At 40.1% G+C, this 17,977-nt stretch overlaps 1 protein-coding gene across 22 annotated transcripts in view; it reads right to left on the bottom strand.

The window, feature by feature from the left end:
• LOC311431343 (uncharacterized protein) overlaps nucleotides 1-17,977 on the bottom strand; it is a 358,114-nt gene that overhangs the window by 276,546 nt on the left and 63,591 nt on the right. The gene's annotated exons all lie outside the window — the stretch shown is intronic.

Raw genomic sequence — 17,977 nt, 5'->3', positions numbered from 1 at the left:
TGGTGACAGGACGAGGGGGAATGGGCTAAAGTTGTGCCAGGGGAGTTTTAGGTTGGATCTTAGGAAGAACTTCTTTACCAAAAGGGTTGTTAGACATTGGAACAGGCTGCCCAGTGAAGTGGTGGAGTCACCATCCCTGGAAGTCTTCAAAAGACATTTAGATGTAGAGCTTAGGGATATGGTTTAGTGGGGACTGTTAGCGTTAGGTCAGAGGTTGGACTCGATGATCTTGAGGTCTCTTCCAACCTAGAAATTCTGTGATTCTGTGATAAGCAGATAGATATCAGTGTCTGCTCAAACTTTCACTGAGGCTGGAATGGACAAGATGCCTACGCAAAATGCTTCTTAGACCTCCTCTTCCCCCTTCTTTTTCAGATGAGCTAGACATTTTTACTAAGACCCATGAAAGAACTTAAGTCTGACTTAGGTTTCCAGCTTCATTTTTTTTTTTTATTTTTATTACCCTGTAAAGAAGGCCCAGACCCTGACTCATTTGATACCTATCTGGACTGACAAGCTCTAAAAGCCACAAGACATCGGAATTTCTAACATCACAGTTTAAATGCATTTTGAAGTCTGTTTCAAACATGCATTTTATTTCTAGATTGATTGCTGGGTCCATGAAAGGGACTGAAAGCACTGAATTCTGGATTATTCATGTCAGGGCTTCTTGTCATAAGACTGACAGGCCTGAAGCACAGGTAACCTTATTTCAAGGTACACAACATGAGAACACGAGAGTTTCTGACCTGATTTATGCTGAAGAAGCAGGCAGAAAACAGATACTAAAAGCTACTTGGACCTATGAAATAAACTTAAGTCCTGTCCAAGAAGTGTTTTATACTGAAATCTTGCTTTATGACAAATTTTCTAACTAGGTGTATCTTTGACCATGTTTGAATGTTTTCCTTTTGTTCCTCATAAAACATAGTTTCATACAACTCTCCCCCTTCCTCCACCCCCCCCCCCCCCGTTGTTTTTTTTTCTCTGTCTCTCCATTTTTTTTTCCCACCATTTGCAGCAACAGGAAGGTGAAAAGAAGCCAAGACTGACAATGCTAGAGAGCATGTGTCAAGGTTTTTGAAGGTGCACAGATGGTGATCAGAATGATGAGAATCTATATAATACAGACTGAGCATCTCAGTTCATTCACAGTAACTCTACCATCATAAATGGATCTTTAGAACTCTCCCAGAAAAGTATGATTCATAAGATAAGATTGGCACAGGCTGTAAATCTTTACTTAGACTGTTCTATCTGCTTTCTTTTAGATCTATGAATCACAAAAGCCTGGAAGATTTGGGATGAAAGAAGTCAGCTCATCTAGTCAGTACATTTCTTCTGCTCCGATGCAGGATCAACTATATCTCAAATGTGCTCTTGAGATATTTGTCTAACATCTCTATAACAACCTCTAAAAGAAAGGGATTCTCAACTCCCTAGCCAATCTGTTACATAGCTTGTCTACCCTTACCAAAAAAAAAAAAAAAAAAAAAAATTATTAACATGAATCTCTTTGGCTGCATCTTAAGTCCATCAGTAGTTTTCCCAGAGGGTGAGAAGAGCAGTTTATTCCCTTCCTTTTCAGTATCTCTTTATTACTGAAAGCTCTCAGTTGGTCCAGCCCTTCATCTCCTTTCCTCTCACCTAAGCACACAGACATGACAGGATTCAGTAATATTGTATGCTGTACAGCCATTACTCTAGTGCATGCTAAAGAGATAACCTCCTCAATCTTGGACTGTTGTTCTCTTACAAACCATGAAGTTTTGGAGTTTTGCTGAAGTTGGTTTATTTTTTAACAGTAAAATAAACTGCTAAAACCACATATTCTTTGATGATATCAGCCTACAATATCACTGCAGCTACAAAAACTATATAGAACTCATCTGTGAGGCAGTGTCTAGGTGGACAGCTGCAAGTGTTTGTGCATCTGCTCTGCTTATGCTCAGAGACGGCTGGAAGCTGTTCAGCCATACTGCTACAGCTCATGATCTGGGGCTCAGCACACCACATGTCTTTGTTGCAAAACATCAGACTAAAAACAGCTTGCATCAGCTTGTCTCAGAGCAGGAACAAAATGGCTGCATAACCATCAGTGCCTACACATAAAGATATTTTCCACCTCCTTTCCTCACCCCCAGACTAGAAATCTTCAGAGGCGCTATCTGCACCCTTATAGTCTGCAGCCAATGGAATGAACTCTGGGGCCGCAGAATGATATTTTAATACAAATAGGTATGTATGCACAAGGTATTATAACATGAACAGCAACATATCCACTTTTAGGTAACCTATGCACAAGTAGATACTTTTAGATATGTTCTGCTTACACCTTGTATATGATACAGCAGTATGTTCAGTAATGTACCAGGAATGAAACAAGTGTGGGAGAGACAGGTGAATCATTATATTGAGTCAGATGTAGCAGCATTTTACTTTCAAGCTATGTGTTTTCCAAGTGTGTTATAGGAATGACTCATTAATGTAAATTAAAAGGTAATTAGGGCCCCAACCCTATGATAAAAGAAAAAAGCTGCATTAAAAAGAAAACCAACTATTAAACCCTTGTCTTTTATATTGCTGTTAGTGAATATCACTGCAGAAGAAACTATTTTTACCTTAAAAAAATACTTTTGAAATGTCAACATACTCTTTATTGCATAAGGTATAATAATTTGTGGTTATCAATCTCTAGTGTTTCAAGAACTGTTGAGTCACATTATATGATAGAAGGATCTCTACTAATTTCTGAATTGTACAGTATCCTGAAATCCATTACAAATTTTGGCACAACAGTGCAACATATCTAAATATGATATAGATAAAGAGCATATACAATTTTGGGAGTATTCATAAGTCCTATAATATCACAGAATCACAGAATCACAGAATTTCTAGGTTGGAAGAGACATCAAGATCATTGAGTCCAACCTCTGACCTAACACTAACAGTCCTCCACTAAACCATATTGCTAAGTTCAACATCTAAATGTCTTTTAAAGTCCTCCAGAGATGGTGACTCCACCACTTCCCTGGGCAGCCTATTCCAATGCCTCAAAACCCTCTCAGTAAAGAAGTTCTTCATAATATCCAACCTAAAACACCTCTGGCGCAACTTTAGCCCATTCCCCCTCGTCCTGTCACCAGGCACGTGGGAGAATAGACCAACCCCCACCTCGCTACAGCCTCCTTTAAGGTGCCTGTAGAGAGCAATAAGGTCGCCCCTGAGCTTCCTTTTCTCCAGGCTGAACAAGCCCAGTTCCCTCAGCTGCTCCTCGTAGCACTTGTTCTCCAGACCCCTCACCAGCTTCGTCACCCTTCTCTGGACTCGCTCAAGCACCTCGATGCCCTTTTTGTAGCGAGGGGCCCAAAACTGAACACATTACTCGAGGTGCGGCCTCACCAGAGCTGAGTACAGGGGGATATCTTATGTAGTTAGATAGATATCTTATGTAGTTAGAAAGGCTCACTCTATATCCAAATATCATGCTGTCTCGTGTTGAAAAGCATCTTCAGAAAACTTTATTTTTCCTGTTTCTCAGTCTTCTGACACCAGATGGCAGTGTGATCTACAGCCATTCCATTCACCCCAATTAATTCTGATTTAAGTGGAAGAAAATCTTCATTAATCAGTTGGGTTACTATAGCTGTGTGATTAAAAGGCATACTAACCCTCTTGCTCACTTTCAGTCTTCCAAGCAAGCAGCTGTCATAGTACCAAAGACTCCCTCAGTCTTTTTGCTGTCAATATTCAAAGCATAGTTCAGCATTAGCATCAGTTTTGTTCAGCCCTTTTAGTCTTGCTAACCTTTACCTAAAAACACTTGCACACTGATCAGAAAGGGGAGAGATGGCAGGCTCAGGAACTGCAGATCTAGTTTATTTACCGTGGGACCATCATCCACAGCTGTAAATGAGAGAGTACCTTGAAGTGATCAGTAATTCTCACTGCTTTCCAGCTTCTGTTCTATTCTGTTCATAGTTTTAAAGCCCTGCAGAAGTGTCTGAGCTGGTTATAAACTGAAGTAATAAATACAGACCTCTATCTCAGAGCAAAGGTAGTACTAATATTTTCTTTTCCACTGTCTGATTTTGAATCCCTATGGTTACACCTAATCAAAACAACGGAGCCTTCTTCAGCACATCTTAGATTCTTCCCTGCCCCCTTTCTTCCCATGTTTGCTAAACCAGACATTCAGTGTTATGTAAGAGCAGCAGGAGCATGAAAAAGAATTTCTGAATGTTTAAGCAGATTTAAAGTACATGTTTTTTAAGGCTCCAGTGAACTACATCAGGAACTGCTGCTTATTAGACCATGTCCCTGCATAACATGCATAAGAGCAAAGTTCCTTTAAAACAACAATGTAGTAATCCTGAGAGACAGGAATCATGTTGGCCTATTTACAGTGAAGTTGGTTAAAATACAGCCCAGGTGAAATGGGACTGTCCAAGAATGCTGCCAGTCGAATAATAGGTTTAAGGATGGCAACAGCAATTTTAAATCAGAAATTATGCTTTTTAGCTACAAGAGAAGAATCTCATTGTTTGATCACAGAAGAACACAAGGTTGCTCAGGCATGACTTACTCTTCAGTAAATCCAGGGTGTCTATTTTGATATATCTTCTCAAGCCTATGTGCAGAAATGGGCTTCAGAAGCACCATGATTTTCCTAGGGACTGAAGTGAGGCAACCAGCCTGCAGCTGCATGGGATGATCATTTTATATTTTTTTTTGCAAATAGGTGTGACATTTGCTCTTCTCCAGTTCAAAGGTGATAGAGCAGCCTTGCAAGGATGTTGGCCAGCTCTCTTAGCACCACAGATGGAGTCCATTGGGTCTCAAGGACATGTGTGAGTGTCGTGGTTCCGCTCGAGTGGGCAGCTGAGCTCCACCACAGCCGCTCTCTCACTCCCCCTCCTCAAAGAGGAATGGGGAGAAAATATGTGAAAAGGGCTCAAGGATTGAGATAAGGACGAGAAAATCATGCAATAATTATTGTAACGGGCAAAACAGACTCGGCATAAGGAGATAGTAAGATTTATTGCCTACAACTAACAAGCTAGAGAAGTGAGAAAACAAAGGAAAAAAAAACAAAAGCACCTTCCCTCCATCCACCCTCTTCCACCTCCTCCCCCCGAGTGGCGCAGGGGAACGGGGGAATGGGGGTTATGGTCAGTCTACAGCACTTCTTCTCTGCTGCTCCTTCTCGGTCACTCTCGTCCCCTGTGCTGTGGGGTCCCACCCACGGGATGCAGTCCCTGATGAACTGATCCAGCGTGGGCTTCCCACAGGCAGCAGCTTTTCCAGAGCTGCTCCAGATATGGGTCCGTACCACAGGGTCCATCCCTCAGGAGAAAACTGCTCCAACCTGGCTCCCCTACGGGCAGCAGCTCCTGCCAGGTCACCTGCTCCTGCGTGGGCTCCTCTCCACGGGCTACAGGTCCGGCCTGGAATCTGCTCCGGCAGGGGTCTTCCACAGGCGGCAGCCTCCATCGGTGCAGAGCCATCTGCTCCACCGTGGTCTCCTCCACGGGCGGCAGCATGGAACCCTGCTCCACCGTGGTACTCCATGGGCTGCAGGGGGACATCCTGCTTCACCATGGTCCTCACCACAGGCCGCAGGGGACTTCTGCTCCGGCGCCTGGAGCACCTCTCCCCCTCCCTCTACACTGACCTTAGCACCTGCAAGGCTGTTTTCTCACTCCCTTGACTCTCCCGGCTGCTGTCTGGCACAGCGTTTTTTCCCTGTCTTAAATATGCTCTCACAGAGGCGCAAAACAACATCGCTTATTGGCTCAGCTCTGGAAAACAATGGGGCCCTTCCCAAACATGGGGCAGCTTCTAGATCTTTCTCACAGAAACCACCCCTATGGCTCCCTGCTACCAAAACTTTGCCACGTAAACCCACTACAGTGAGTCAAATTTGCAAGTAATCCCTGACTTGATCCTCACCTATCACTTGTGGTTCCTCTCCTCTCTGAACCCAGCCTGTGCTTGCAAGCAAGCACAGAGGCTTGGGAGACCTTGTTGCCGAAGACACAAGAAGACATCTGGTACATCAGCCTTATTTGTGTCCAAGTCACCTGCAGCATTTAGCAACAGGTCTACATTTTCCTTCTTCGCCCTTTCTTCCACATAAGTGTACAGTACATAAAATATACTAGGTGATTTTTTTTTTTTTATATATATACTTTTTGTTGTTGCTGTTGTTAAGCAGGTCCTTATTAATACTGCAGGTCCTAACTCCTGCAGTATTAATAAGAAGCACCTATTCCTTACACTTGAAGTGCAAGAGGAATGGAAAGGCAAAAACTACAGAAAATTAGAACCCTCAAAAAGCAGTAAAAGAGACAAGACAAAAACCTGCAGACTCCAGGACAAAATGAAAAAGAAAAGGCAGAAGAGTGAACATGTCAAGCTATTTTGCAAGAGCATACTGGGAGAAGATTGCAGAGTTGCAATCATCTGCCAGCCTTTGATAAAACAAGAGAAGAAATAAAATGGAGAGGTTGAGAAATGACTGATGGTGATGCACAATCGCTTCAGTTGAACTGATTCTAATAATGTTATCCTGCCGTGCTGTTTGAAAATGGCAGACAACAACAGCAGTGCCTGTCAATCTGTTCATTTCTCAGGGTTTGGGGTCTTTTTTTTCTTCTTTGAAAATGTAGGGATAAAGAGCCCCAGGACAGACATAAAATAAAATGAGCAGCCACCAGACCTGGGTACCATCAAATGATAAAAATACAAACTTTTTAGAAAGGAAACAGCAGTGATCATCCACTGCAGAATTAATAACAAATTGTGGGACAAAGAAATACAGACTAAAACAAATAACAGATGAGCATTACGCTCAATACGGGCAGACATCTCAACTTTAGGATCAACACCAGGCCAAATCTCAAGTTTTCTTAGTCAATATTTAACATGCATCAGAGTTGTATAAAATTGCCTTGCACTACTCCAGTTCCAGACTTGTGTGGTTAAAGGGCATTTCCCAGGTGCTGTGTCACCACAACACCAGCTCATAAACCAAATGTAGAGTAGGTGCTGCTCTGGGAGATCACTGCTACATACCCCTTCTTCTACAGATATCTCTTGCAAATATGAAGGATGTGGAATTTCTGCCAGGTCTTTGAAGAAATATGTAACTATATGGCAGAACAATCCCGGTAACAAGTGTAGGAAAATGCACAAATTTCAGCATGTACATAGGAGTTCTGGTGAATTGAGAAATGTGAATCTGTGACCACATTAGCCAGAATTTATTGACAATAAAGCTAAAGACTGACGTATTATCTCTGAGAATATGGCTAATTATGTGCTATGAAAAAGGGAAAAATACCTAAAGCTATGGTATAATGACTTTTGCAGATGACTTCCTAAATAGGGTAAAAAAGAGAACAACCAATGTATGAGAACAAGTAAGGAGGTAAGATTGTTGGAAAAATAATAATAATAATAAAAAAAACATAATGGGAAATGTCTAAATGATACATCCTACTTCTCCTTCTGGGTAAAAATATGGACGTAATCTTAATAACTAAATCCTCCACTTTAGAACAGAAATTTTAATCAGGATCACTTGCTTTTAGCTCTTAACAACTTACCTTCTTTTACTTTTTCCTTATAATCCTCCTTTATAAAATCCTCCTGCTGTACACTTAGTCAAGAGGAGCAATTTCCCTTTGTGTTTCTAATGACCTGCCTTAATACCAAAGTTGATTCAAACATAAAACTCCAATAGTTCTGGCTGATGAAAATATTAACATTACACTGAGGATATGAAATCCAGTAAGTGTAACAAATTAACTAGATGATTTATTTTAAACCTTTTTGTTATACTTTATAATAACATATATGAAAAGAAACATATCATCTTTAAAAATAAGAGCTTAAGACTTTGTGGAGATTTCTTAGTCAGTATTGCTTAATAAAGGTGTTTTTTGTGTGTGTGTGTGTGTGTTTGTTTTTTGTTTGTTTGTTGGTTTTTTTGTTTGTTTGTTTGTTTTTTCCTTACGAGAAATAGGGCTGACAAACTATTAGAATTAATGAAAGCTTCAACTGCTTGGCATGCTATCAAAATGGTTGTTCTTACAGCATTGCAGTGTATAATATAATAGTCAGAACTTGGTTTAAGTCAAGCAGTTAAATTTTCTTTGAAATTTTACTCAAAGAAAAAATACTTTATAAGCTAACAGTATTAAAAGTCCAACTGAGAACAATTATCCCTTTGTTGTCCTTTTTCATACTGCTCATTTTGTAAGGAGTCCAGATATTGAAGAAGTTATTAAATTTCAAATTTATTCAACTGAAGCATTGGACTGTTGCATTTTCCACTCTTACATTTGCGTATCTCTGACAAAATCAATGCTACTAGCCTAGTCAGCTCAGCAACGACTCAAACCTGACATGGTGCAGAATACTACACCTACAGCTCACTGCAATTCACACTTTATGATTATTTTACCTTTGAAGGGTACCTCCTGTACAACTGATTGAATTTGGATCAGGTAACATCTATGCTGAAAGGTACAGCTGATGCTGTTAATCCCAGCTGATGAGCTTCTTGGGTGCATCTGCAACAGGACAGGTGATTTTTCAAAGAAGACGATGTCTTGATTATAAACACAGTTTATTATTGAGTGTTTTCAAATAATAGATCAGAAATTCTCTACATTGCTGAAAGTATACCCTATGAATCCTGTTTGATTTTGACTTAACCTCCTGACATCACATTTTCATTGTATTTGATGCTTGAAAGCATAAAGCAACCTTGATGTTCATTTCAAGCCAAATTAATCTTTAATTTTAAAACTAAAACCATGTATGACTAGAAGAGAGTCAAATCAAACCAAGTATTTTGAAATTATGAAAGGGAAACAATTTAATTATCCCCCAAATTATCTTGTATCTGTTGGATGCTGAACACGCCCTTAACTTTTGTTTCTATTTAGCTATGATTTGAAAAAAAAAAAACAACACTGGAATTTCAGAAACTATCATGGGACTTGTTTATTACTTATATAATGGAAACACACAAACACTGCTTCTATTTCACTAAATAAATAATAGAGGTGATTCAACGATCGAAGCCTAAATTCCTTTAAGTGGTATATTCTTTACTGCAGCACTGGATGCACGGAGGATCTCTCCACCTATAGTGAATACCCAAAGCGGAAAGCAGTCTTGAATTTATACAATCAATCTATCAATATTCTACAAGCGCCTATACATATTCACTACCTATCCCCGCCTTCCCTCGCTTCTCATGCTAATTAGCCTGTTGGCAACTTGCACCTGCATAGAGCCTCCCAAGAATTGTGGGCAGGGGTCTTCAGGACGTGGGCAGTGGTCTTTGGGAGGAAGACCCCAAGTCTTCCTCACAGTGTACTTTTTACCTTTGGTCAGGAATCTGCTGAGTTGGCATGTTTCTTAATTGCAAGAGCTGGTTGTTGCTAATTCTTCCATTTGTTGTATCTTTATCATGAATTCCAATGTCCAGTTTCAAGATTTATAGTCCTTACATTTGTTTCTTTGTCCGTCTGCCGCTTCTTTATCATGAGTTCCAGTGTCTTGCTTCGAAATATACAGTCCTTGTCTGGGGATTGTCCTTGCCTCCCCAATGCCTCCTTAATATTGTCCTTGCCTCCCCAATGTCTCCTTAATCAGAGGATAAACTTACAGATCACATACTTTTGTATGTAAAGTGACAGACACCCTGTGCATGCTCTGAAGGTGTAGTGCCATATTTGGAATACAAACAAATTAAACATTCCTTTTAACTATATTACGCTAGATGTATTCATGTGTGATCAGCAACAAAATCTTTATAAACTTTTACTTTAAAAATGTATTTCCTTCTATCATCAGTTTTGGCACAAATCGTGCACCCTTCACTCAGAGGTAAAGGCACAGGGACTTTGGACTGAGGATGACAAAATGCTATGGTATGGACTTCAGGTATTTTTCTCATGACTGTATTATACAATAATGGGAGTCAAGCTTATAATTATGTAGACCTGTTATATAATGCTGCCATTGGTAGTAACAGATTACAAGCTTTGCACTACATTTGGGAAGCCGGTGGTTTGTCAGACTTGCTCTGTCTGAACTTGTCTTGACCTACTGCAAGTTGACTTTACTTGGTTTTAGCTGACAGCAATTCCTCTAATTGATTGGCTGCCTAAAGCTAATGTGTTGTGCCTTTTTTTTTTTTTTTTCTTTGCATGGTACAACCATATTTTTATAGAGATAGTAGGAACAAGCAGTTATTCTATGTGGAAAGAGATAGTGACTCTACTGTAATGATGTAGCGCATAGAAGTACAGATATGACAGCAAAGGCCCTGAGAAGAGGAAGGAAAGGATGTAACCCAGAGGTGTACAGGCAGGGGATGAAAAGAGATGGGGCATGGGCTTGGTGGTGGAGACCCCATGGCTATAAACAACTTGTTTGTGATCAGATAAAGAAACATAGACCTGGAGCAAGGCAAAACTAAGAACAAAGAAACAGTATTCAGTGTCATAAAAGCCATAGGTTATATATAGCAAATCTGGGTGTAACATGGGACTGCAGAGTGATTAAGGGGAAAGGTGTAAAAGCATGTTAGCAAATGTGAACATGATTTTACATGGATCTCATGGCTGGAAGACATCAACTACCTCAAATTCATATTCCTACCCATGAGGGATTCCAGATGCTGATGACTGTGTTGTTAGCCTCTCCAGCTACGTGTTCCCAGAGAAGGAATAGGAGGGTGAGCAAAACCCAACAGAAAGAGATAGAAACTAAGAACAGGTGTGTGCATTACTATTCTAAATGTATTATTACTATTGTTGAGAATTTTCTGTATAGAAGGAATGTGACCTTGCCTGTAAACTGTATTTTGAGCCTAACAAGCTCTGGGCTGAGCCTGGAACACTGGAGAGCTCTGGGGCTCAAGCCTCAGCTGACAGTGCTGCCAACATGTAATGCCACAGAGGTTTCTATCATCAGAGTAAGCCTCACATCACAGGAAGACCAGCAACTTGGTCTGGTGGAAAGTGTTCCTGCCCATGGCAAGGTGGTAGAATTTGGTGATCTTTATGGTCCCTTCCAACTCAAACCACTCTGTGATTCTATACAAAACTGCTGAATGTATCTGCCCCCAAGCACTAAAAACTGCCATGAAGCTGTGATGATTACTGAAAAGCTCTCTTATGTTCAATACCCGTTTCTCCTGCCTTCTTCAAACCAGAGCAAAACGTTTTATACATAAAAAATAGAGGCAAATCATCCAGATCCTACCAAAGGAAGAGACTTTTGCCCCTAATTCTGTGTTTGAGAAGTAGGTGAGAAAAGACATAAACTACATGAAAATTATGTCAGGCACAGAGCACTACAAGTGATATCCTGCAGCCACAAAAGTAGTAAAGGAGCAATAGAAAAGAGCATTTCACCCACTTCTGCTGCTGATGAGACAAGCTAAAACAGGATTAGCTCTTAAAAGCTCCAAATCTGAGTTGGCATTGTATTAGCTTTGGCACCTACGCCAGAAAACTGTAAGAGTATTTCCCATTACTTAGTCCTTTGTGCTGGAAACTTAAATTTAAGAGCGCAGGTGAAAGACACCTGCTTAGGCAGTACAAAATTACAGACAGACAATGCCTTATGGCTTTAATCCAGATTTAAATGTCTCTATGTATGGCATACATAGTTTGCCTTGTTTTGCTATAATCCCTGATTCGGTGTACCTCTCTGATGAGTTTATTCATGTCTCCAAGTTAAGGGGGCAATTAAGTGGTTCATGGGATGGGAGCCCAAGTTTGTAATCAGCCTGGATCCAGTCCTGGACTTTAGAAATGAAGGGCATATGGATGAAAGACTTTCATTCACAGAAAATCTAAGTGGTCACTTTAAGATAGATGCTCTGTAACTACACGGAAGGAACTTGGATAGTTATTATGGAAGGTTGGGTACTATTTCATCCAAATTATTACATCATTTAACTATCATAACATCTTTATTTTATGTCTTTAACTAAATCTGGTTACAGAGGGAACCTTGCAATCTGTGAAATAACTGGTTTATTGTATGCTGTCATTATAAGAGAATAAGGCACGTGTGACTAGTGACTATTCCATTAAAAAGTAAAATCCCCAGGATAAGTGAGTGAAGCAGAAAGCAAAAAAGGATTCTAAGATGGGCTGCCTAGTAAGTCTACCTATCAGCCTAACTGTTATAGTAACTCCAGATTTGGGTAACATAATTCTAGCAATTTCCTGTTTTTTTTTTTTGCTTGTTTTTATATACCTCAAACTGTTCTTTTGACTCTCTTTCATCACCAAGGCAAGTTGAGCAAATAAACCCTATGCCATCTATCAAACTAGCTATCTTATCTGTAAGTGCCTAATGGAGAAAAAAAAATCCAATTAGCCAAAGTATATTAAAAAAAAATAAATAATAGAACTCACCTTTGTTCATTTCTTAATAGCAGCTGTCTCTCTGTGCCCTGCTAGAACCACCTAAACTCAGAGCTGGCTCTCTTCCTGTCTCACATTGTTATATATGGAGTAGTAAGTCGTGTTGAGAAAATGGTTGATATTAATAAAGAAGGGGGAGATTTGGGAATGTGGCCATGGGGGTTGGAAAGCCCCATGGTTGAGATAACATTAGACTCTTAACGCCGAGGCCATCAGGAATATAAAAGAGTTTAGAGGGAACAAAGAAGGGTGATTCAGGAGACTCCATGCAGTCTCCAGTTTCTTGTTCTACAGGTGGTTCTCTCATCCAGCCTTTAAGGCATGGATGTTTCTGGGTGTTTGCTGTTGTTGTTACATTCAAAGTTGTTTGACCAATGAAAAGTTGTTTTGAAAGGAACTGCTGTGGGGAGAAGGGTATAAAAGGGGAGCCTGCCCTCAAGATAAAAAAAGAAAAAGGCAACACGATGAAGTTACATGAATAAAGAAGCAGGAAAAAGAAGTGAAGAGGAACAGGCTGGCAGAATGGAGACCAGGACGGGAACAGGCACATTGATCGCCTCATGAAGATAGGTTCGGCCAAACTCAGCAAACTGCTCAGAGAAGCTCGTACAGAAAGGCGCTGGAAACAGGCGCACTGAAGCTGGAGAGAAGCTCGAGCTGAGAGAAGCGGACCAGTGCACACAACTGCCTCTCGCTGGTAAGCAGCTGAGCATTATGGGGAATCATAGGTCCTTAGGAACAAAGACTGTCCTGGTAACCTTACAGCTTATTCTCCTTATTAACAATTGGACAGTTTATGAGCCTGAAATATGGGACCAAACTGAGGTCAAGGTGTGGGACTCTGCAACTAAAAATGACAAGGTTGCAGTGGGATTGCTCGGCACCTGGCGAGCAGTCTCTGAGGCCTTAAAGAGCCATGTGGGACCACAGTCAGAAACGTGTGGTTTGCCAGATAGTGAGGGAGCTGCAGGCTCCTTTACTGATCCGACTGCTACGCCATCGCCATGGGCCCCTCTGCTGCTACAGCCATCGAAGGCTTTTGCTGTTACGCCCCCTGTTGACCTGAACGTGCCTTTTGACCCAGGCCTATTGGCCTTGAAAAGGAGATGGATATGCTTTTCTTCGATGCGGGAAGAACGGGATACATAAGGCCTGAAGACTGAGTTGCTTGACAACTTAAAGCGAGACATATTGTTCAAAAGGAATGGAAAATGGAGACTGTTAAGTCATGGAACTTGGAGGATTGTTTGTTACCTTTCCTGATTGTACATATGTGTAGGCATAGTTGCGTTTAGTATGTAAAGCAATGTTCTGTATATTTAGAATGTTTGATGTTTGTGTGTGCGTGTTGGTGGATCGTAGACTCCCCACACACCCAGCGCTGTTTACTTGTCTTTTATACCTTTTAGAAATATTTGTTTTATAAATATCACAAAATTCAGATTGAGTTGAGACCTCATTTATAACAACATACTCATGAGCCAAACAAAGTTAGTTGCCAGCTCGCACTCAGAAGGCAAATGTGACTCTTTGTTCTTTGTTTCTCACAGTGACAGTTGCACACTGCTGCAATCGCAGGGCCCCGGCACAAATGGAAAGCAAGACTTTGGCTGCTGGAGGCCAAAATGCTTTCTGCAAAGTAGCACTGGCACCAGCTGTAAAAAGGAAAGGACTTGCCATGAATTCAGGCAGAAGCTACAAAATCTTTCCTAAGATTCCTAAGTCAGTCTTTCCTAATCCATGGAACTCAGGTCCTTATACAATTCAAATACTATAATTTCATTTCTGGATTATGCCAGGCATTTATGGAATTAGTATTTAAACTGATATAAAATATTAATAGCAACAATGGCAATAAAAGTTAAAAGGGTACTGTCAGGGACCTGAATTGCCATGTAGACAAGCTAGTAGTGACTCCTTAGTGGGACACACACCAGTCATGGGGAACTGCTGAGCCATAGTTCAGAGCAATTATGTAGTGTGTCTGCAAGGATGTGCTCCTTTTGTACCTACCCTATCATATGTAATTCAGTGAAATGTTGTTATTGGTTTCACAGGGATTAAAGTGGGAGACAAAGCAGCTGCTACTGATGTTAGCAGCAAATTTTGCATGTTCTAATATTAGGGGTTTTTATCCTGTTTTGAGCACCATGAGTTCATTCAGAAAAAAATGCTCAGACTTGAAGTCCAGCCTAGTACCCTTTACTCTAGCATTTAGGTACTTTGGGAAGACCCACTTTTAGAGTCACACTTGGAACTCCACCACTGCCTAACTCTGAGGACACCCACAGCCTGTGGGTACTTAGCCATTGACCTTAATTCTCACTTCAGCTCCAGGGAGTCAACATCCCCACCCCAGACCCAGCCCTGACTTTCCTGTGAAGTGCTGAACTCCAGAATTTAGGCTATTGTGTGGGTTAATGACTCTCCACACAATAAATCTGTGGCCTGCCAAAAAAAGGAATTAGAGGCATTAAAACAAAAGCTGCACTCAGACCATATCCTGTGGTGGGAGGCAGAGACCTAAAGCTACTTGACTTTGCAGAGAACAATTAATGATTCAATGGACTGAGAGGGGCAGAGAGACATGAGTGATCTTGACTACCTAGTCTTCTGATAGGATATTCACCAGGGAGCTGAGTTGCAGTCCTTGCTCCAATAAATTTTAAGTTAAATTTTATACATTAAACAGTCCTTGGCTAATATACTAAGTAGTCAGTCAAGCAAGATTTGAGCACTTTCTCATGAGTGCTGTAATCACTAGACTTCAAAGTCATGATCCTTTTCACATTTTTTCATCCAGGCCAATGACCTTAAAAACCTTTGAATATGTTTGCACACTGATGATGACATGCTAGCAGCTTCTAGAGAATCAAAGTTTTGGTCCCTTTTCACATTATTCTTCTGCTAGCCAACAAGACTTTTGCTAATGACAAGAGTGTCATGCTCACACATGACAAGGCTTCTGCAGCAGAGCAGCTAGCTGCCCTACAGCCTTTTTAGGAGCATACTACTCACTCAAATAAACACTCAAATAGCTGCCTAATACAGACTGACATAATGGATTTAGCTTTTTCCAAAGAGTATGTGTGATTACTTAGAATTAGCTTTACCTTGAGACAAGAATAATGGATTGATGGAAACGTGTTTATAAATCAGTTACAATAATGGAATGAAAGTTAAAAACATATGATTGCACTTTAAATGTAAATTTTAAAGCTTTTCAGTTTCCTGTTCTAACATCCTGGTCTGTTTGTAAGACTGTACTACTACCTTTAGATGTTATACCAAGTTAGAAAGTCCAGCACAGTTCCAAGTATTTCTTGCTCTCAGTTGCATATGACTACCTCAGAGAGCCATCAGTGTGCTATGCCCCCATTTATCCCAGAAAGAAATTACATACCCTAAATAATTCACTCTTTACAACAGATAAGGAAAAGCAGCCCTCATTTTGGGCAGTGATGCAACAAATGGGAGTGCAGGGCACCCTGTTATTTTCCTTTTCCTCGAGAACTCTTCATTAACATTTTGTTTTATATCTTCATTAAACTAATCATGGCATAAGGCCTGAGGCTGTTTTCCTCTACTTACAGGCCATATAAAATAGAGCAGTATAACCTTGCAAATTATATGTCACAAGAAATACTGATTTACAAGCTTCTTTCAACATTTGCTATGTTTAGCTTCTTGAGAGCTTTACATGAAGAATGAAAAAAAGACTGATTTGAGCAAGGTTCAGCCAAGCCTGACCACTCTGCTAGACCTAGGGGAATCTTCCCAGGCCCTCCAGATGATGATTTCAGCAGAAAGAAGTGAAGGTGTTCTCACCTGTTCTTTGAGGTTAAATGAATTGTAGGAGTAACAATAATAGATTTATTCCATTCTTAGGCAGGGGAGGATAATAAGAAGGTATGCATTCCTCATAATCAAGATGATTAAGGCTTAAAATATTTCATAAAAACAGCCCAAGTGGCAGCATTGCCAAGTGAGTATGTACATCCTTCTGAAAATGTGAAAACAAGCAAACTTCATATGTCAATTCCAGGACAAGATTTAGGCTCTGATTCCCAAGGGAATACCAGCACTACCTCAAGACTAGGGAAGGGCACTACATTACAGAAAGAAGTAGAATTTAAGATGTATTTGTTTCCACAAGATTTGTCATTGATTGTCCTCCAACCTGAGTGTTTACACTCATTCATCCCATTCTGATGAAAAGTATTACACAGGGTGTGCAGTACCTCACTTACAATTATGGTAAATGTAATCCACAATATAGCAGATACTGTAAAATTGTTTAGTTCCCAAGTTCTTTTGTGAATTTATTCTCGAGTACTTGGTGTCATGAGAAGGCAAAGCAGGGGTCATGAGAAGTAGCCTCTAGGACCCCTTTCTTCTATATTAAGTGAAAAAAATATATATATTAAAGAAGCTCAGCTCAACCGGCAGAGAAAAAAAAAATATTCTATCACAAGATACTGCACAATTTCTTTCACGATTACTTCATCTCTCAATGTCATCAAAAGTTTATTTTCCAAAAATACTCAACCAACTCAAGAATGACTGCACAGAAAGACTGAGACCTGTCTTATATCCAAAACATTTTAACTTTTAATGCATTCAATTCTCCATCTTTGCAGTGATTTGGATAAAATGGTGACTGCTTCTGACACCAACTCATCCAAATCATCAGTGATCTGAATCAGTGATTCTCAATCTTGCTGAGTTGGAGAGCTTCTAATCAGTAAATTGACAAAATATGGGTCTTTCACTCATGACACCACTTTCTTTTCCTGTGCACTACTGTTAGAATTGGAGAGGGTTAGGTTAAAAGTTGTTATTCAGACTTGTTGGCATGCCTAGGTTAGAAATCCATACTGTAAAAATGCAAGTGTATTAATATTACTGTAATTTTCTATAACATAAGCAAGACAGAGTGGTTTCTGATCAGTAACAATAAGCAACCAGTTTTGAGAGTTCATTGCTTCCTGCCTGCGATGGCTTGTATCAGCAAAACATTGTAGGGAGAATAGAGGAAGTGTGTTTTCAAGGGATTTAATCTTCTTTAGTGATCAGGAAAAACTATTTTATTTCATATCTCATATCTGAAACTCAAAATACTTCATTTGTATGCTTCATACTGGTACATTTATGATCTGATCATCACTTGCAAGACAGATTTTGAATGGCTTGTAAAAAAAAAAAATTTTTTAAATCAGTTAATATGACTACAAAACAGGTGATACATCCCAGACAGGCAATAAGGATAAACTGTCCTCTCTCATATGGCATGTCAAAAGATAGCAAGTATTTGAAATCTATCTTTTATTAGAACACTGAAGTAATACATACTTCAGCTTTCCAGAGGAGATGCATCACTGCTGAGTGAATGGGGCAAACAAGAGAAAACTTGAAAACAGATTTCTTTTTGTATTCTTTCAGGATCAGTGCTTTCTGCCTGACCTTCTTTACACTTTCTGTATTTATAACCATTTCATAGCACATACTTT

Source organism: Aythya ferina (genome assembly GCF_964211825.1).
Source record: "Aythya ferina genome assembly, chromosome: 2".
Classification (NCBI taxonomy): Eukaryota; Metazoa; Chordata; class Aves; order Anseriformes; family Anatidae; genus Aythya; species Aythya ferina.
This window is presented reverse-complemented; position numbering and strand designations above follow the sequence as displayed.